We start from the raw sequence: 18,187 nt of genomic DNA, 5'->3' as shown, positions 1-18,187 counted from the left end.
GCAAAACTGCAGCAGACAGTAACGTCAAACCTTCTTGTTCATCCAGTCTGACCTCCACATTTAATTCAGTAATGTAAAATGTGCTGGTAGCTGCTAGCCTGATCACACAGCTGCCTGAGGTGGAAGTGTGACAAGTATGAAGTAGGTGCAGCTGCAGCTTTCTGGTGTGAGCACTGCTCTTTATGCAGTGTGTGCATATTGGGGGAGATTAGTGTTTTGGGTGTGCCATGTTGTCTGCTGCAGGCTGAAGGATGATGAGTATCCATGCATGAGTGCATTAATGGAGCTTCATCGTCATGGCTCAATGTGCTTCTCCTACCTCCTCTGGAAAAAAACTAAAACAAAAAAGCTCTCCTCTATTGTGGGCTATGTTAATTATAACCCCCTAGTCCCTAATGTAGCAAACACAACAGAACAGAGACTGTGTTAGTTTAGCTGAGATGGTAATTAAGAGCAAGCAAATGAATGTATATGTTGGGCTCCAGGCTGCTGAAGTCACTCGAGTGCTCTTCTGCTGATCACACACTGGTCACAATAGTGCTTCTGTGATACTGCAGGCTGGGGACAGAATGCCATATTATATCGCTACATATGCGATACTGCAACATGCCATGCAGTATACCACAAACAAAGTAGTGCACCAATCAGTAATTGGCTACTCTAATTTATTTACAACTTTTTGTTTTGAAAGAACAGACAATGAAGACAGTAGCTTCCTTTATTTGCTATATGAATACAGTGGTGCTATAGAAGAATCACTTTTGTTTCCCTAAACAACACTTCACTGAATGGTTCTTTGGGGAACTAAATGTTCTTCTGTTTCATCGCCCCGAAGAATTCTTTTTGTCAGCCTTACTTTTAAGAGGGATGCTATATACAGTACTGTGCAAAGACTACCCTCATATGTTTCATTTCTGGACAAAACTATTATTAAGTACAAGTATACTTTTTTAAACACTTACTTTTGTAAGTTATATGTAGCTGTTGAGGCTTCTGTCTTATTTTCTGTTGCGTATTTTTCTGTTTTTTTCAACACATCTAAAGATCCTCTTGTCTTGTGATAAATGTACATGTACTTATCCGGTTCACATTTTTATTTAATAAATTGCACAGATCAGTTAAAATCAGGTGTGGACAAGAGTCACTCGAGTTATCTGACTCACCCATTTGATGACATAAGACTCAACTCGACAAAATCGAGAAAGATTTGCAACTCGAATTTGACTTGAACACCAAGGACTTGGACTTTGAATTGAGCCTCATAACTTGTCTCAACTTGACGCTTGACTCAGGACGCGATAATCAGAACTTGAGACTTAGTTGTTACTTGCAACTTAGTGAATTGTTTGCACCTCTGGCTAATATACAAATCAATGCAATCCAGTTTTGATCCTGTCTGATCCTACTCTTGCTTCCCTACTACAAACATATTGATGAACTGGCTCTTGTTAGGATGTGGTTTTAAATTGGCTTTTTTTTTGGTCTGGCATTTTTTGACCAAAAATATTACTCTTTGTTGGCTCATATGAATCCTGTGATTCACACAAACAGCACACAAAAATTCTGTAATTGGTCAGTATTGGTCAGAGTCTGCATATTGCAGAGGCCAATATCGTGACGAACAAGTGACATGCTGTGTGTATTACTGTAGTCTCAGATCTCTCCATTATTGTTTATCCCATCCTCTGTTTTTCCTTCCCCCTCTTCCCCCTTTCACTGTCCCTCTCCTGAACCATCATCTCCTTCTCCCTCTCCTGCTTAAGAACAATGGAACAGCTGAGGGAGGCAGCCAGTGTAATCATAGTATCTTTTTTTCATTGTGCCTCTATACATCAAACCCACCCTGGCACTACAGAGGAAATTAGCCTAGTCTCTTCCCCAACCCCCATCCTCTCCACACACTGCCCTATAGAGATGGTAATTTTAGGGTAAGAGGGCCATATTGCAAATCATTGATCAGCATCAAATCAGCTCCTCTAATCCCACCACTTCAGGCCTGCTACAACAGCCATTTGCTGATTAGCCAAGGTTTACATCATTCAAGACACAGTGTCCTACCTGTATTTTTCCTTTTCTTTATTTTTTTTTCTCTTTTTTTTTTTTTTGCTGTGTCACATTTTTTCCACTCCCACCAGTTAAATTTTTCAGACATTTCTGCTTTAAATCACTTTAAATACAGAGGTGTTATTCTGTCATTTTACATATACATGTTGCAGATGTTGCAGTAATGCATTCTTTTTAAGGATTCCAAGCACTGAAGCAATTGGAACTATATTTTTATTTGTCTGTTTGTTTGCTAGTTCACCTTATTCTTTCCCCTCCCATACTTTGGGCATACTCATTTTTTAACTGGCTTTAACATATTGTTATACTGTTATATCATTGGTGCTGGAACAAAACTTCATGTCTCCAAAACAATAACTTTCCAGGAGAGGGAAAAGACATTCTTCACTTTCATGGAACAGTCAATAGAACAGTACTTTTGGAGAGTTTTAAAAAATGATCAAAAAAGGGACATGCAAAGTTTAGTTCCCACAGCAACCAAACACTTACATGCTGCAGTAATGGTTTTCTCTCAAAGATTTTTTTGGTATAGAGTTATTCTGTGTAGGGCAACAGGCTACAACCAAACCTTTTAAACTATATTGTTTTAGTTAAAATATAATGGCTGTTCTAATGGATTGGATGATCATGAACAGGCTAGGAGTTTAACAGTTGACCTCTTTGGTCACAGGGGGGACATTTTTGTCATCCAAGCATGAAGATTAACCTGCTCTCCTGTTAGAGGCACTCAATTAAAACATCCATACTTTGCAGACCTGCTGCAATGAACTGAAACCTTTGCCTTAGAAGAGTAGAAATTAGACTAGCCTGCATTCTTTTACATTAATATATCTATTTAATTGTTCTCAGGTGCCCTCAAGAGCTAATACAAGCTACGTCAGAGCTTTGAGATATGAGCCCTTTCAAAAAGTTTTTAAAAAAAGTAACAAAGGATCAAAATGAGAAGCATTTTATTATCTCTAGAAGCAGGTGTTCTCATTAATTCCTGTATAAATACAGAAAAACATATAAATAATAAACAATATAATGTACAAATGACATAAAAGATGTGCAATGAGTATTGCATACCATTACATAATAAATGGTAAGGTTGTGTTGTAACGTTAGAATGCACACAGGGCTGTCATATCTCCCGAATGGTAACAGTATAGAAGAAAAAGAGTTCTGACATTTAATGTAATTGATACAATAACATGTTATTCCAGGTAGTTTTTCTTCATTCTATTCCATTTATCAAGAAGTCATCATGTGTTATAGGAAAAAGGCAAAAAAGGCTAACTGAGTTAAGAGATTTTGATATGAACACGACAACACATAAAACACAAAAAATAACATACAAAACATTTTTTTAATGGGCTGTGAGTCTTGTGTAGAGTTACAGCATAAATATTGTATTTGTATATACAATTATATATAAAAATTTGGACATCCACAATCAAAGTACATGCTTTGTTTTCAAAGCAAAAATAACAGATCTACAGGGTATAAACTTAAATATGTCACTTTCCTTTAAATTTTAGTGCACAACTTCTAATTATTTGTTGAGTTTAACATATCGTATAAAAAACTAATTAAAAAAATGTGCCATTACTTTTGCACAGACCATATTTTATGCTAACTTTATTTTTGTTATGTTAAATCCAATATATAAACAGTAATAATGCATTAAAATGTGCAGAGGTGTGTTCTCTATAGAAGATGTGCACTAATATTTGCTTAGAAAATCAATAAAACATGTAATTTGACCAGGAGCACCCAAATTTTTACATTCGATTGTATATATACAATCGAGCCTATACAGTTAAACATCATGTCCACCAGTTAAATGACCATCTCAGTCTAGGCACCAGTCATCCACTTCTGGTCTCCAGAAAATTAATAAAGAAGATAAACTGCTGGGTAGCATCCCATCCATGGCATCGAGGCTGATGCTGAGGGGCCCAAGGGGGAGGCTACTGAAAGCTGACCCTGAAACTGGACCCTAGCAGCTGCGCAGCAGGTGGTCAGTGGCAGGCCGTCTCTCCTCATTGTCCCTCAGACGGGGGCAGCAGGCTCCCCCAGAGCTGCGCCATGTCTGGGACTTCCAGGTAAATTAGCGGGGGTATATGTATGTATGTGTGTGTGTGTGTGTGTGTGTGTGTGTGTGTGTATGTTACAGCGCACCTGCTCCAGCCACAGCAGTCATGCTTGAGTGGAGAAAGAGCTGCCCCAGTCCCAACATGCGACTTATCAGCCACCTGTGCACTCCCTTCCTGTCATACTGAAGGGGAGAGTGCATCAGATAGACGACTTTTCAATAGGTATTAGTCAAAGCGCAATGAATGTGGTGCACTGACCCCAGTATAAGTGCATTATGCAGGCTATTAGAGGTATTAATCTCTATCACTTCACATAGGTTAACTAGGACTAATAATCTTTTTTGTTTGATGAAGGTGTCATGCATGATAAAGTGTAAAAATAGCCTTGTTTGTCATTTTAACATCATTTTTTTTAATGACACAACATAATTGTGTAAAAGTAACATAAAATGTATCATCCTTCAAATGGATAGATATTGTGTTATCAGCATGGAATGAGATGCAGGAAATATTACACTTTAAAGCAAGGGAAACCTACCGCTTAGCGATAGCTGACATACCTGGGAAGCAGGCAGGTTATTTCTAGAAACAAATTTTTACTTTATAGTAGGCCCAACACTGACACTACTAACCTACAGCCCAAAACAGTAAAGCACAAGCACCACATCAGCACCTCATTAAGCTAACAACAACATTTTATTTACAAGGAAAGCCACACTTCCTGCACTCCCATGACAGTCCAATACAATATCACCCGCCCCCCCAAAAAAAACACTCTGTACATGTAATTTTAAAGCAATACTTCCTTTTTTCCAAGATAATCTCTGTTTACTGTATCTGTAGCATATAGTAGATCACCAGAGACTATAATTTTCTGATACTTAGAAAAGAACGAAAAACCTGAAGCACCTAGTTTTCTTTTTCCTGAAATTATTGTTTGTGGTACATACATCAGATTAAATGAGATGCAAAGATTAGGTTGAAAAGTGCTGTAGTATTTATTTAACTCTAATATGAACATATTTTGAAGGCTGTTGTTGGTAATGACTATATTACTTCATGCAGGTCAGCTGGCACAAATATAATAACAGACAAATGGTCTTGTTTAATATTTTAAGTTATGAGTCAGTGCAGGTACACTTAAAAAGTCATGTGTCAATTAATGACACATTGTTTGTGTTATCACTAACTCACTGGTTAAGTCTTAGGCCACTAGGACACTATTTCTAGGCCTATTTCTGACATAGACTGTGTAACTGTGTAATGTTTGTGACACAGTGGTTGTGTAAAAGTAACATAAATTGTATTTTATGTTACTTTTGTACTAATCATCTGTACAGTTTACAGTTGACAATGTTTACACTAGTTCCTCTGTACATGAATGGGCACCATATAAATTGTTGTGTCAAAGCAGCATATGACTACATGCTGCTTTGATGACCATCCATTTATACAATGCCTATTCATGTATATTGCTGTTTTGTTGTCCTGCCTAGTGAGCATGGTGTATTTATTGTCTATTCTGCGCTTGTTCCACACTGTCAGATATGTGTACTTGCTACTACTTGTGGCCTGAACATTTTGTTCCAATGCTTACAAGTTATGTTGGGGAATGACAATAAAAACCACTTGAATTAACCTGACTTGATGTGACTTGGGACTCACATGTTTTCAATAAAAAGTTAATTGCATGTAGTTTTAAAGCAATCCTTTATCTGCTGCATCTGTAAAACAATGAAATGCCTGGACCTTCTGACTGTCTAGGGGCGGTCATGGGCTTAGGGAACTGGCCCTGTGACCAGAAGGTTGCTGGTTTGATCCGCAGTGCTGGCAGTCCATGACTGAGGTGTTCTTGAGCAAGACACCTAACCCCCAATTTCTCCCCGGGCGCTGTGGATCGGGCTGCCCACCGCTCTGGGCAAGTGTGCTCACTGCCCCCTAGTGTATGTTGTGTTTCACTTCACGGATGGGTTAAATGCGGAGGTGGAATTTCCCTGTTTGTGGGATTTAAAAAAGTATCACATAATATGTTTTTGAGTCAGTGGGTTTCCTGTTCTTTTCAAAATACATTGAAATTATAGTTTATGGTAACTGACTGTACACTACAGATGCATCAGAGAGAGAATAGGTTGAAAAGAGCTGAAGTATTACTAACACTAATACATTGTGCAGGCTATTATTGGCATTAGTCTTGCTAATAATAATTGGCAATAATCTTTTTTACTTGTTGAGAATGTCTTTATAAAACACTAAAAAGCCATTTAACATGGGAACCAATGCCCTGGGTTGGTGCAGGTATGTTTTCTCCTCTTTCAACATCAAAAGGTCTCTTGAATGTCTTGATAAATAGGAAACTTCACAAACCAGTTCCAACCCTGCAATTTTAACCTATTGTTTTTAAAAGCCCTGTCATTTCTCTGCTCCGGGTTTTTGGAGGGTTTAACGGCCACTTTCTGCCCCACAGCTCTGTCACTGCACTCCTCAGCTGTCAGCTCCAGGCCTCAGGCTGCTTTAGCCCTGTCTCCCCCAGCAGTGCTGTTCCTCAGCCCCCGGAGCCCCCTCAGCCCTGGCCGTCCGTCCGCTAATTACAGCACCACACACGTCTGCTTGTGAGACATGAGCCTAATGAGCTCCTTCAAAGCCCACACAATGCCCAGTCTCAGAGACCAGCGTGACCTCAACACACCAGAGGACGTTAGCATCTCTCATATATACTACAGTGCTGTATTTAGTTATCAGTATCTACTTATTCACCTAACAGCCTCATCCAAATAGTTTCAACTAAGCATTGTGTTAGCACATTAGCATTTCATTGGGAAGATTGTAAAGGATAAGTAATTAATCATCTTCCCCTTATCTCAAACATTGTCGAGCGCCCAGGACATTTTGTCTCCAAAGTTTGCTTTAGTTTTACGCTGGAGCTACACAGCTAATGTAGCTAACAAATAATGAAAGCTTAAAGGCACTAAGCATTAAGCAAACTATCCTAAATCACCACACACATCACTCAAAAAACATCAGGGTTCAGTAATAACAAATCCACTTGCTCATGTGGTTTCTGATCAGTTCGTTATTCTGAGAGCACGAGCAGCTCCTTTGTTTTATTGGCAGACTTTTTCTATTCTCTACACATCCTGACCCATAGTGTTGAGTTGTCTTCTCACAGTGGAAGGAGGACAGATCTGAAGCAAGTGTGAAGCTCGATTTTCTCCTCATTCTCAAAAAGCAAAGTTTACTGTTTATCTGATGGCGACAGTTTTGGTTGCCTTTCATGTTTTGCACAGTTGTTCTTTCAACTATACAAATAATTGATCTTTTATCTGTTCTCCTTACTAACCACCCCCCCCCCAAAAAAAAAAAACTTTAATAAATTGATCATTTATACTTTGACTAAAAAATTAAATAAATGAAGCATGGTCTCTGATTCTGCATAATACTGCAGCTAAATAAACACTAGTAGCAGTAATTTTGAAGCCTGGATTTTGCCTGAAGTTCTGTCTTATTTTAAAGATAGCAGTAGCATGTGTCATACAATGACAGAAAATGTTCCAGTGCATAACTAAAAAAGCAAACTTCAGACACAAATATGTCTTGGCAGATGAATTACATTTGAGGTAAGGGGAGAATTGTGAGTAATTGTGAGTTAAACTGCTGATTACTTTAGAATCTACACTGGCAAATGTCAGACCTACCACACTTTAGCTTTTGCTACAGCATACCATTGTGAAAAATGATCCACTTCAGGTACATGTCTATTTTAATAACAGGAAAAGCCAGGTACCTATTAAACTGTAGACGTCCCTCATGCACAACGTGCAGCGTATTGTGTTGAGGAATGGACCATTGTTTGCTCACACGACTAGTATGCTTAATCAGTAAACAGGGCGAGTGTAGGCTTGCCCTGGCCTGTGGTGTGGCCTTCGTCTCAGGTTAGCATGTGCTGTCTCAGTGTCATTAAAAATCAGAATGGTACACAGAGTTATCACAATTGTTATGTTCCAGGGGGTCAAGCTGGATAATAGTTATAAGACAATGTTCTTGAGTATTGCTTACATAAGCACACCACTAAATTGGGTTGCACTGTGCAGTACTTATGGTGGTGGCAGGAATCAGGCTCCCTTCCCCGCCAACACCACCACACACATTATACCACTGAGTACAATCAACTGTTTTACAGCACTTTGTAAAATGTACAGAGGTAAATTTTATTTCTATGCCATTGGGATAATTGTAGATCTAGTAGGCCTTATAAGTCACTTTAAACATTTCTATTTTCATGCAGAATGGATAATATAATGCTACAAGACTATTTATGCAGGGCAGATGGATTTTCTATACTGACAGGCTTGTGAAAAACGCTGTCTCGCCCATATTCTGTGGTTCATGACAGTCTAATGGGCTAATATCTGGACAGAGCTCTAGGTAAAGATGAGTAAATGAAGTACTTTTATTACATGGGACATAATGCCCATCAAAGATATACCATCTAACATACTTGTGACAACCACATCATCATGATCAATCTGATTTGCATATAGATTAAGAATATTCATTAGATAACACGCTGAAAAGTTTCATCAAAGATAATCAACAATGATACTAAAAGGGGATTAATAGGGCACTGCTGCAGAGAATTACCATTCTTAACACTGCCAATTGCAATTTAGTCAACCATTTAATATCTTTATTGAGTGTGGTTTATTTGTAATGTGAGTGCTAGTAAATTTCTCATTTGAAATTGTCCCATAAAGGCATTGCTTCTGGAATTGTATCAGTCTTGATTGGTTATCCAGTAAGATATTTCAATAGATTTCATCAAATCAACTTCTGTGTCATCAACAGTATAATGGACTCAATCATAGTGGTTATCTATCCTCAGACAGATCCACCACAGCCCACTACAAAATGGTTTCTCAGCAGTTATTAGATGTTTACACATTAAAGTGGGATTTCACAATTTTTTTCATTTTTTGTATAAGTCTATGTTTGAGGTATAAACAGTGATTCAGAGAGTGATGTGAAATGGATCACTATAGAATAACTTGCAGACTACTTTATAGTAGTGATGATAGAAACCACGGATCACCATGTCTACAACACAAACATAGCCATTTTATTTAGTACCCAAAACCACCAGTAAACCTGCATGTGTCTTTTGAGTTTTTATATGTAATGTTGATGATGGTAAAATAGTGGTCAACCTGTTTTGCCTTACACCACATATCCCTTCAACATAAACAGATTCAAGTAAATTCATTACATTCATCAAAATATACAAAACTTTATCACAAAACTATCATAAAACAATACCTCTGACTTCAAGATGAGTATTCATAACCATTTCATGCAATAATTTTCTGTGAAGGAACCTTTAAAGGTGGACGTCTGGTTCCTATCAACACCATCGTGTACAATTCTGACTCGTACGTTTCAGTAGAATAGGACAGAACATTTCACACCAAACCACTCTGCATGGCTTCGTACATACATTAAGTATTACATTAACTACTTAATTATTCTGAAATTTAGAAAAATTGGTGGAGTTCCCCTTTTAAATACATATTTTGAATGGATTGTCATCTGCCCACAACCTTGAGAGAATCAGTTATAAAAGAAACCTTTTACAAATGAAAAAGTATACTGCTGAAGTAGAAGGTGTGAAGGTATGATGGCATCTTTTTGTACCTCAGCTTAGTAACAGAACTATTCTTCATTCATTGCAAGGTCATAGCATGATTGTAGATATGCTGAGCCTGTGCCACGTCTATTGCAAATGTAATTCTTCTGTAGATCCTTTTTGAATTTTCTGTGTTAGGTAAAGAATTAGTAAACTGGGTTTTCATTGTGCAACCTACGTCACTGCAGCCTCAAGGTCAGAAGAAGAACTTTACTGTCATCCTACCCGTGTATAAGAATAAAGTGGAACAAAGTGATGTTCCTCCAGGGCCACAGTGCAACATTCAAGCACTGTCTTTACAGGACCTCACAGTTCAAGTGACCAAGACACTAACTACAGATGTGCAATTAAAGAAAATGCTGCGGTATAACACAAAATTATAAAACTAAATGCAATGCAATAATTCTAACACTAAATGCAATGCAATAATTAAGCAGGACAAGACAGTATGAGACAGATGCACATGTATGTACTGAGATAGATGTACAGATATATAATGTATGAATGTATGTATGAATTTGAGTAGAATAATCTGTTTAAACTGTAACAGTAGCATAACATAGCAATAAATTGGCCATCACAGAAGCATTATGACATATTATATTAATAATGTAATAATATGTATATTGTAACAACATGATATTGACAGTAATGTGTTAATAACTTTAAATCAGATGGATCTGTACATAGAGATAGTCATGCAGAAGTGGTCTTCTTGGTGTAACACTTTGTAGACAGTGATAGGATTTTTATGAGAACTGTAAGCTGTAAGGCAAGCGCCATCGTCTTTGTTGACCATCAAGTGAAATCTAGTTTCAGGTCATAAGCTTGACGTTGGCGTGATCTCATCAGAGCAAGTTCAGACATGTCTGCTGCGCCCTCCCAGGGCCTGGGCCAACAGAGTGTTTCTCCTTTAGCAGCTCTCACCCAATCATGGCTGAGCACTTTCAATGGCCTGCCAGTGAAATTACAGCTTTGCTGATTTCTATTAAGAGTGCCTCTCTAAACAGGGCAATCATGGATTTGTCAGGAAAGACTGCCCCATCAGCATGAAACTGAGCTTGAAATCTGGCTGTGTTTGACCTCCAGAGGTTTCTCCATTCCACCTAGTTTTACAGTTGGGTTGTAATGGAGTACAAATAACAGCATTGTGTATTCAGAATATGACAACAAATAATCTGTACTCAATCCACAATATTTATTTAAAAGCAGCATTCAGAATACAATTGCTTTAAAATTCTTTTAGAATGAAATGTTGTTTATGAAACACACTGCTGCTGTCATAATGAACCTGTATTTCTGAAATGGTAACTTTACAGGAGAAAGAGGAGCTTTCTTGACTTTTAATGTAAATCAATACATTGAGATTTCATATCACATATTTTTGATCATTGTCTTGTGGCCCATTTATTATTAAATGTTTACACAATGTCAAGAACAGCTTTAATTTTCAATAAGTATGTGTAAATTTGTCATTCTTTTGATGAGATGTTTCCTCTTTTATGGTCTGCTTTAAGTTAGGCTAGATCAGCTGGACACTATAATCATATAGTGAGAAGAGAGCTGGTTTAAATAACCTGATTAAACTTTCACACATTTCTAGTCCATTCATTTTGACCCTGGCCTTTAAAAGAGTAACGAGCAAAAAAGCACAGTTCAGAAGGCTTTAAATTTATACACAATAACACTGTGGAACTGTATGAATAAGTTAATATTGATTAATGAGGATACAGCACATTTGTTCCACATGGTCTGTTCAGGATGTATACCACATGTATTCTAAATGTAGCTTGAACTGCTCTATTCATTTAATGAAATATGTTTCTGAATTCATTCAGTACAGTGTATTTAGTATTAAAAATAGCATACTGTCAAATAACTACATTGGATGGCAGATGCATTGCTCACTATTATTATTATTATTATTAATTATGAATCTAATCATTTTTCAATTTGTATGTTGTCTACCAACACTCCATAACCATGATAAAATCTTTGTAACACAAAGCCTCACGCAGCTTATTACTTGACTGAGCCATCCACATATTTTTCCAAATATTCCACCTGACATTAACCTTGCTGACATTACAATGACAACTGACATTATATCATTGTTTAGAAAGATTTGCTTTGCTGACTATATATATATATTTTTCACATTAATGCTTAGACAACGGTTCTTGTGCCGAATTTCAAAGGTAATGCATCAATAAGAGACAAGTGTCCTGTGCCTTGCTTTGAAAGCCCACAACAAGTCATATAAACAGTCACGTAAAACTAACAGGCATGCCATCCACTGCACCACTGTATGGTAAATCAGGCATGCATTGTCTATGCTTTAAGACGAGGCCCTTTCCAGCCTGCCCAGACTCTTAACAACAGCCTTACAATGCAACAGGAGCAGGGCCAGTGAAAGAGGCTGCCGGTGGACCTCGCTCAGCCTTGGGAGGTAACTCAGCAGGCAGTCTTTGTCATGTTAAGAGATGCTAAAGGAGGTCCAAGGAGCCAGGATACACATAAAAGGAATTAGGGGTAGGGAAAAAGGCTGGGCGGCCCAACATTACATGACAAGAGACAAATAGATACAAAGTCATGCGCCATTGCATTGTTGTGTTTTCTGTAACAGGAATGGAAGGAGGAATCTTTGTGATGTCAGTTTTTTGCTATAAAAGATCTGTCTACTAAAACAAAAGTAGACAGGGCTGGATGGAATACTCTGTAAAGGTATGGATGACTGAAAAATGAATATACTGTACTATGTATTCAGTAATGTATTACAGAAAACAGTAACCTATTCAAAATAGATTTATTACATACAACAAGCATGATGACCCTGTTAAATAAAAAGGCATTAAAAATGATAGACATGTATTTTTTAGCACAAAGAAATAATGAAGGCTCTCTGAAGGCCTAGAAGTCCATGAGCTACCACTTCCTGGGAAGAACAGAGAGTTGTCTCCACAATGTATAAATATTGTAAAAATACTGTAAACATAACTATAATTTTATTAATATAACAGTATGCATTGAAAGGAATTGTGTTAATTATAGATGCTAAAATAATTCATTTTTAGGTTTTGAACGACTGTATCCCCTGCATCGGTGTACATACATATGTTGATTTCAAGCCCTCCTTGGAAGTTCCTACTTATGACTTCGGAGCTTGTGAATACAACTTGATTTGTGCTCATGTGGTTTAGCTTAGAAATAAGACAGATACACTGGAAATAATGTTTTTGGTTTACTTTTATTTTTCTGTCAATGAAGTCTATGTAATTTGCGTTACTGTAACAAAGTAAAGAGCAGATGCTTAATGAGAAGAGTGTTTTATGCAGCTAGATCACATAACGTGCTTATATCTGTATTTCTATGTGTGGATGGTTTTAGCCTGCAGTTTTAAGGTTGTGGCTCATGAATAAATGAAATGCAGTCAGTTTGATCAGCCGCAATCATAACTCAGAAACTTGGGGCTCCTGACATGGCAGTGGTGTTCATGTGCAATTATCTTGTAAATCTGATATTTTCAATAGAACCTGAAGGCAGCAATGGATGCCATGCTGGGTTCAACCAGGCATGTCAACAGCGCCAAACCAAACAATACTGCCCGACTTCATTCAGTACCATTACAGAGTAGTTGTTTAAGAAAGGTACTCTCCAAAATTATAGCATTTCAAGAACACTGCACTTAGAAAGGGGATAGAATTATATAATGGAGTGAACACAGCAGCAGACACTCATGTTTGGATAATGTTTATGTGTAGATGTGTAGAAGAAAAGAGAACTTGGCATAATTGTTATTCCTCTGGTTTTATGATAAGCTTAATTAATTTTACAACGTACAAGGGGAACTTAACCTGATGTAAATATATTAATGTATTTACAAAGATTTGTTAATGCTGAGTAAGAATTGTAGGTACAGCATTCTTTAATCCATATGGAATATTCACATTAGTGTCTTTCTTACAGTGTTTCTGGGGGGTTTAATTGCATTTTTATATGCATGAAGATAAGATGTGATTCTCACATTTATGGATTTGCTGATGTGTGTAATTGTGTGTTTCAACTGGAGCTAAACTCAGTATTGAACATCAGGTGAACACCAAATACTTTTCCTGCCACTCTGGACAGCTAACCAGCACAGTCATAGCTATGAAATAGAAATAAAGGTTATCAAGGGAAATATGTGCAACCTAGATTAATTTATGTCTGAAGATTATAACAAATCAAAATTGGTGAAAATTGATCAAGTATTAAAGAAGTTACACCCAATTTAAACATGAGAACCCATCATATCTCAGAGCATGTGTATTTGTTTACAAGTGGATTTTGGTCACATCAACATGGTGGACACACGGACGTACAAAAGAATGTACAATGGTGTATCCATGTATCCAGGAATTGCTCTTGAGATACACTATTTTCCCTATACATCTAATAAAGCTGAACAATCAAGAAATGTTTGGTGTCTAAAGTTTGTTTCTCTGCTTTTAAGGCTAACGTACCAAGTAAGTGCAAGTACAAATAATGGATACTCATAGCCACCAGGTTAGCAGCATCATGCAGACTGCATGCCTAGATCATCCCATACATACCTTGGACCATGTTGTTTCACTGAGAACTGTCAAATACACTTGCTTATGCAGTTTCTGACACTGTATGACAAAGTTATTTATAAAAACTGACAAGAGGCAAATAACATTTTGCAAAATTAAAGAAACAAATTTTAGGTAAACCTTTACTGGAAGTGGTGAAAACCATTTAAATCTGATTTTTAGCTGAATTGTTTAAGGTTTGTCACAGCCATTCTAATGCAAGATAAAACTGTTATATCCAAAACAAGAAAAAAAAACTTCCTAACCAACATATCAAAGAACTGCCTGGCTTGTTTGCGGCTGTGGGCTCCCTTTTGGTTAGAATAAAAAGCGCAGCCTGGCCAGGCTTGTCACAAATCCCAATGGGGCGGCCTTCCCAAACAACAGACAGAGTTAAAATTCCCCCCACATCTATTCCACTGTCTGCCTCAGTCCAAACGCACAAAGACAATGACATGAGTATTCACTGCAGACACACAGGAGTCCACTCATCCATCAACTTCACTAAACGCAGTGCGTAATTATTCTTCAGATACAGGTCGGAACTCCATAAAGGCTTACCATCAGATCACTTCAGGAGGTTTTCTTTTTATCAAAGCTCCTTTGATAAAATGTTTGTGTATTTGCCAACCATCACAGATCATGTTAACCTGTAGCCAAAGTAGGCCTTATGTATGTGATGCATTTGGCATATGAACTATACATTGTATCATTTGTTATTTTGCAAGGGCCTAGTGCCTTTGAGGCTGTGCATAATTGGCACTAAGAAGAGAGAGTAGTTGTAATCTGGCACAGAGTCAGTATGGCTCATTACGAAGAACAGAACTTTCTCCTCAGTCAGGCCCAAACTGGCAAGTGTGTGAATTCAAATAGGAGTTACAAAAGTCTTGGAATGACCAGAGAGTGAAACGGGAGGGCTTTTTTCCAGGGTTTTTTTTTTATACCAGCTGCTTCAGTGGAACAAGAGGGACAAACCCTCATGACAGAGCAACAAAAGAGTGCCTCAGCCAATGGCTGTTTTTTGCTTTTTTCCAGTCAGACATTCAAATACTTCCAAATGTCACAAACATTTTAATGTACCTTTTCAGCACCAAAGTGGGGAACAACCGCTGTGGTGCTGTTCTAAAGACAGCTATTTGGACAGCCTCTAATCAAAAACTCTTAAAAGGATTGTACTGCTCTCTACTGCACTCAATTTTCACTGGACATATTTTGGAAAGGGTTTATGGATTTGTGCCTTTTGTGTAGGAGTACACAATATGTTCGCAATATATTGTTCACATAGAGATATCATTAAAAAATCCTTTTTGGAAATTTTAATGTCAGTTGTTTTAAGATGTTATCCCTTTTGTTTCCAACCCAAATGTAACAATGAAATAAGAATATTGCTATAGCACTTCAATTTTAATTGAAGAGATAAGCTGATTCTACTTAAAAAGTGGCAAATACAGTACATTTCCAAAAGTATTCACTCACCCATCTAAATAATTGAATTCAGGTGTTCCAATCACTTCCATAGCCTCAGGTGTACAAAACATATGTATGTGTACAGTACCTAGGCATGCAGACTGCATCTACAAACATTTGTGAAAGAATGGGTCGCTATCAGAAGCTCAGTGAATTCCAGCATGGTACCGTGATATGATACCACCTGTGCAACAAGTCCCGTTGTGAAATTTCCTCGCTACTAAATATTCCACTGTCAACTGTCAGTGGTATTATAACAAACTGGAAGCGATTGGGAACAACAGCGACTCAGCCATGAAGTGGTAGGCCAAGTAAAATGACAGAGCAGGGTCAGCGGATGCTGAGGTGCATAGTGTGCAGAGGTCACCAACTTTCTGCAGAGTCAATCACTACAGACCTCTAAACTTCATGTGGCCTTCAGATTAGCTCAAGAACAGTGCGTAGAGAGCTTCAGAGAATAGGTTTCCATGGCCGAGCACCTGCATCCAAGCCTTCCATCACCAAGCGCAATGCAAAGCATTAAATATGTGGTGTAAAGAACCGCCACTGGATGCTTCCCCACCTGCAATCTGATGGATGAATCTGCGTTTGGCGGATGTCAGGAGAACGATACTTGTCTGACTGCATTTTGACAAGTGTAAAGTTTGGTGGAGGGGGGATTATGGTGTGGGGTTGTTTTTCAGGAGTTGAGCTCGGACCCTTAGTTCCAGTGAAAGGACCTCTTAATGCTTCAGCCTGTTCATGTGGGAACAGTTTGGGGATGGCCCCTTCCTGTTCCAACAGGACTGTGCACCAGTGCGCAAAGGAAGGTCCATAAAGACATGGATGAGTGAGTTTGATGTGGAAGAACCTGACTGGCCTGCAAAGAGTCCTGACCTCAACTTGATAGAACACCTTTGGGATGACTTAGAGCAGAGACTGCAAGCCAGGCCTTCTCTTCCAACATCAGTGTCTGACCTCACAAATGTGCTTCTGGAAGAATGGTCAAAATTTTCCATAAACACCTAAACCTTGTGGAAAGCCTTCCCAGAAGAGTTGAAGCTGTTATAGCTGCAAAGGGTAGCCCAACATCATATTAAACCCCATGGATTAAGAACAGTATCTCACTCAATTTCATATGCATGTGAAAGCAGAAGATTATTAAATATTAAATATTTTTGGCAGTATAGTGTATTTTTTAGAACTGAGAAATTCTCTGAAGGCATAGTAGACCCTACATAGTTCCTCCCTAAGTTTTGGCTAAGTATACAGAGAATAGTTTATGTATAAACACTTTAACAATGGTTCAACCAAAATCAGATTTACATAATTTTTTTACACCTAATGTAGTAGTCAAGGCATGTTTGGTATGTGGAGTTTCTGTATTTTTTCAGTGAAAGCTAATAAAATGAAATATATATAATATATATAATATATAATATAAATAATATAATGAAAGCTATTGTCGCTAATATGTGATATAACCACCTGCAGAATGAATGCCTAGGTCATGACATCCCTAAAACAGTGTTGATTGGTTAAATAATTTTAAATAGACTTGCTTATGTGGTTTCTTGACACTGTATGTCTAAAAAAGAGTATCTAAAAATTAGTAACGTTAAACAATCAAAACAAAAACCTATAAACAATATCAAACTTGTCGCTCCATTTAAAGTTAACCTGAAATCAGAATTCATCTTTTTACATTCTTTTTATTCAATTAGTTCATGTCCCTGTTCAAATTAAGTACAATTCATTATATACTATTAAAGAACAAAATTCACATTTTCCTGTAATCTTTGATCAACATTCCTTTTCCACTCATCGAAAACATCTTCTGATATTGTATTACATCAAAGTGCAAAAAAAACCTAATATTTACATAATAATAAAAATTATAAACCATTAATAGCATGTTTCACAGAAAATTATCCAGCCAGGATTTTACTGCGGTATTCAGGAAAATGCAGCCAAGCTACCTCTTTCATTGCTCATTGGTCTTCAGGAGCTGGAATAAAGGCCTAACATGTGAGATTACCCACAAACATAATAAGTGACAGTGGAATCAAATACTCACAATAAGTGGGTCCATTAGAACCTGTTCACACATCGCAGTGGAAGTCATCATGGCAAGGAAAACATTACAGCAGTGCTGCTGTTTACAAAGGTCCTCCTTTATAAAGCCACCAGTCTACAAATATGTTATCTTTGCAATCAATTTTTTTATGAAAGACACTGTTCATTTGATGGGGCCATCTTCATTTTCAGAGAGGTTCAGAACAGTGTAGGTTCAGTCAGATTTTAGAAATGAAAAACGTGCTAGGGCTCAC

The sequence above is a fragment of the Pygocentrus nattereri genome, chromosome 13, assembly GCF_015220715.1.
Source record: "Pygocentrus nattereri isolate fPygNat1 chromosome 13, fPygNat1.pri, whole genome shotgun sequence".
Lineage (NCBI taxonomy): Eukaryota > Metazoa > Chordata > Actinopteri > Characiformes > Serrasalmidae > Pygocentrus > Pygocentrus nattereri.
Note: the sequence above shows the minus strand (reverse complement) of the source record.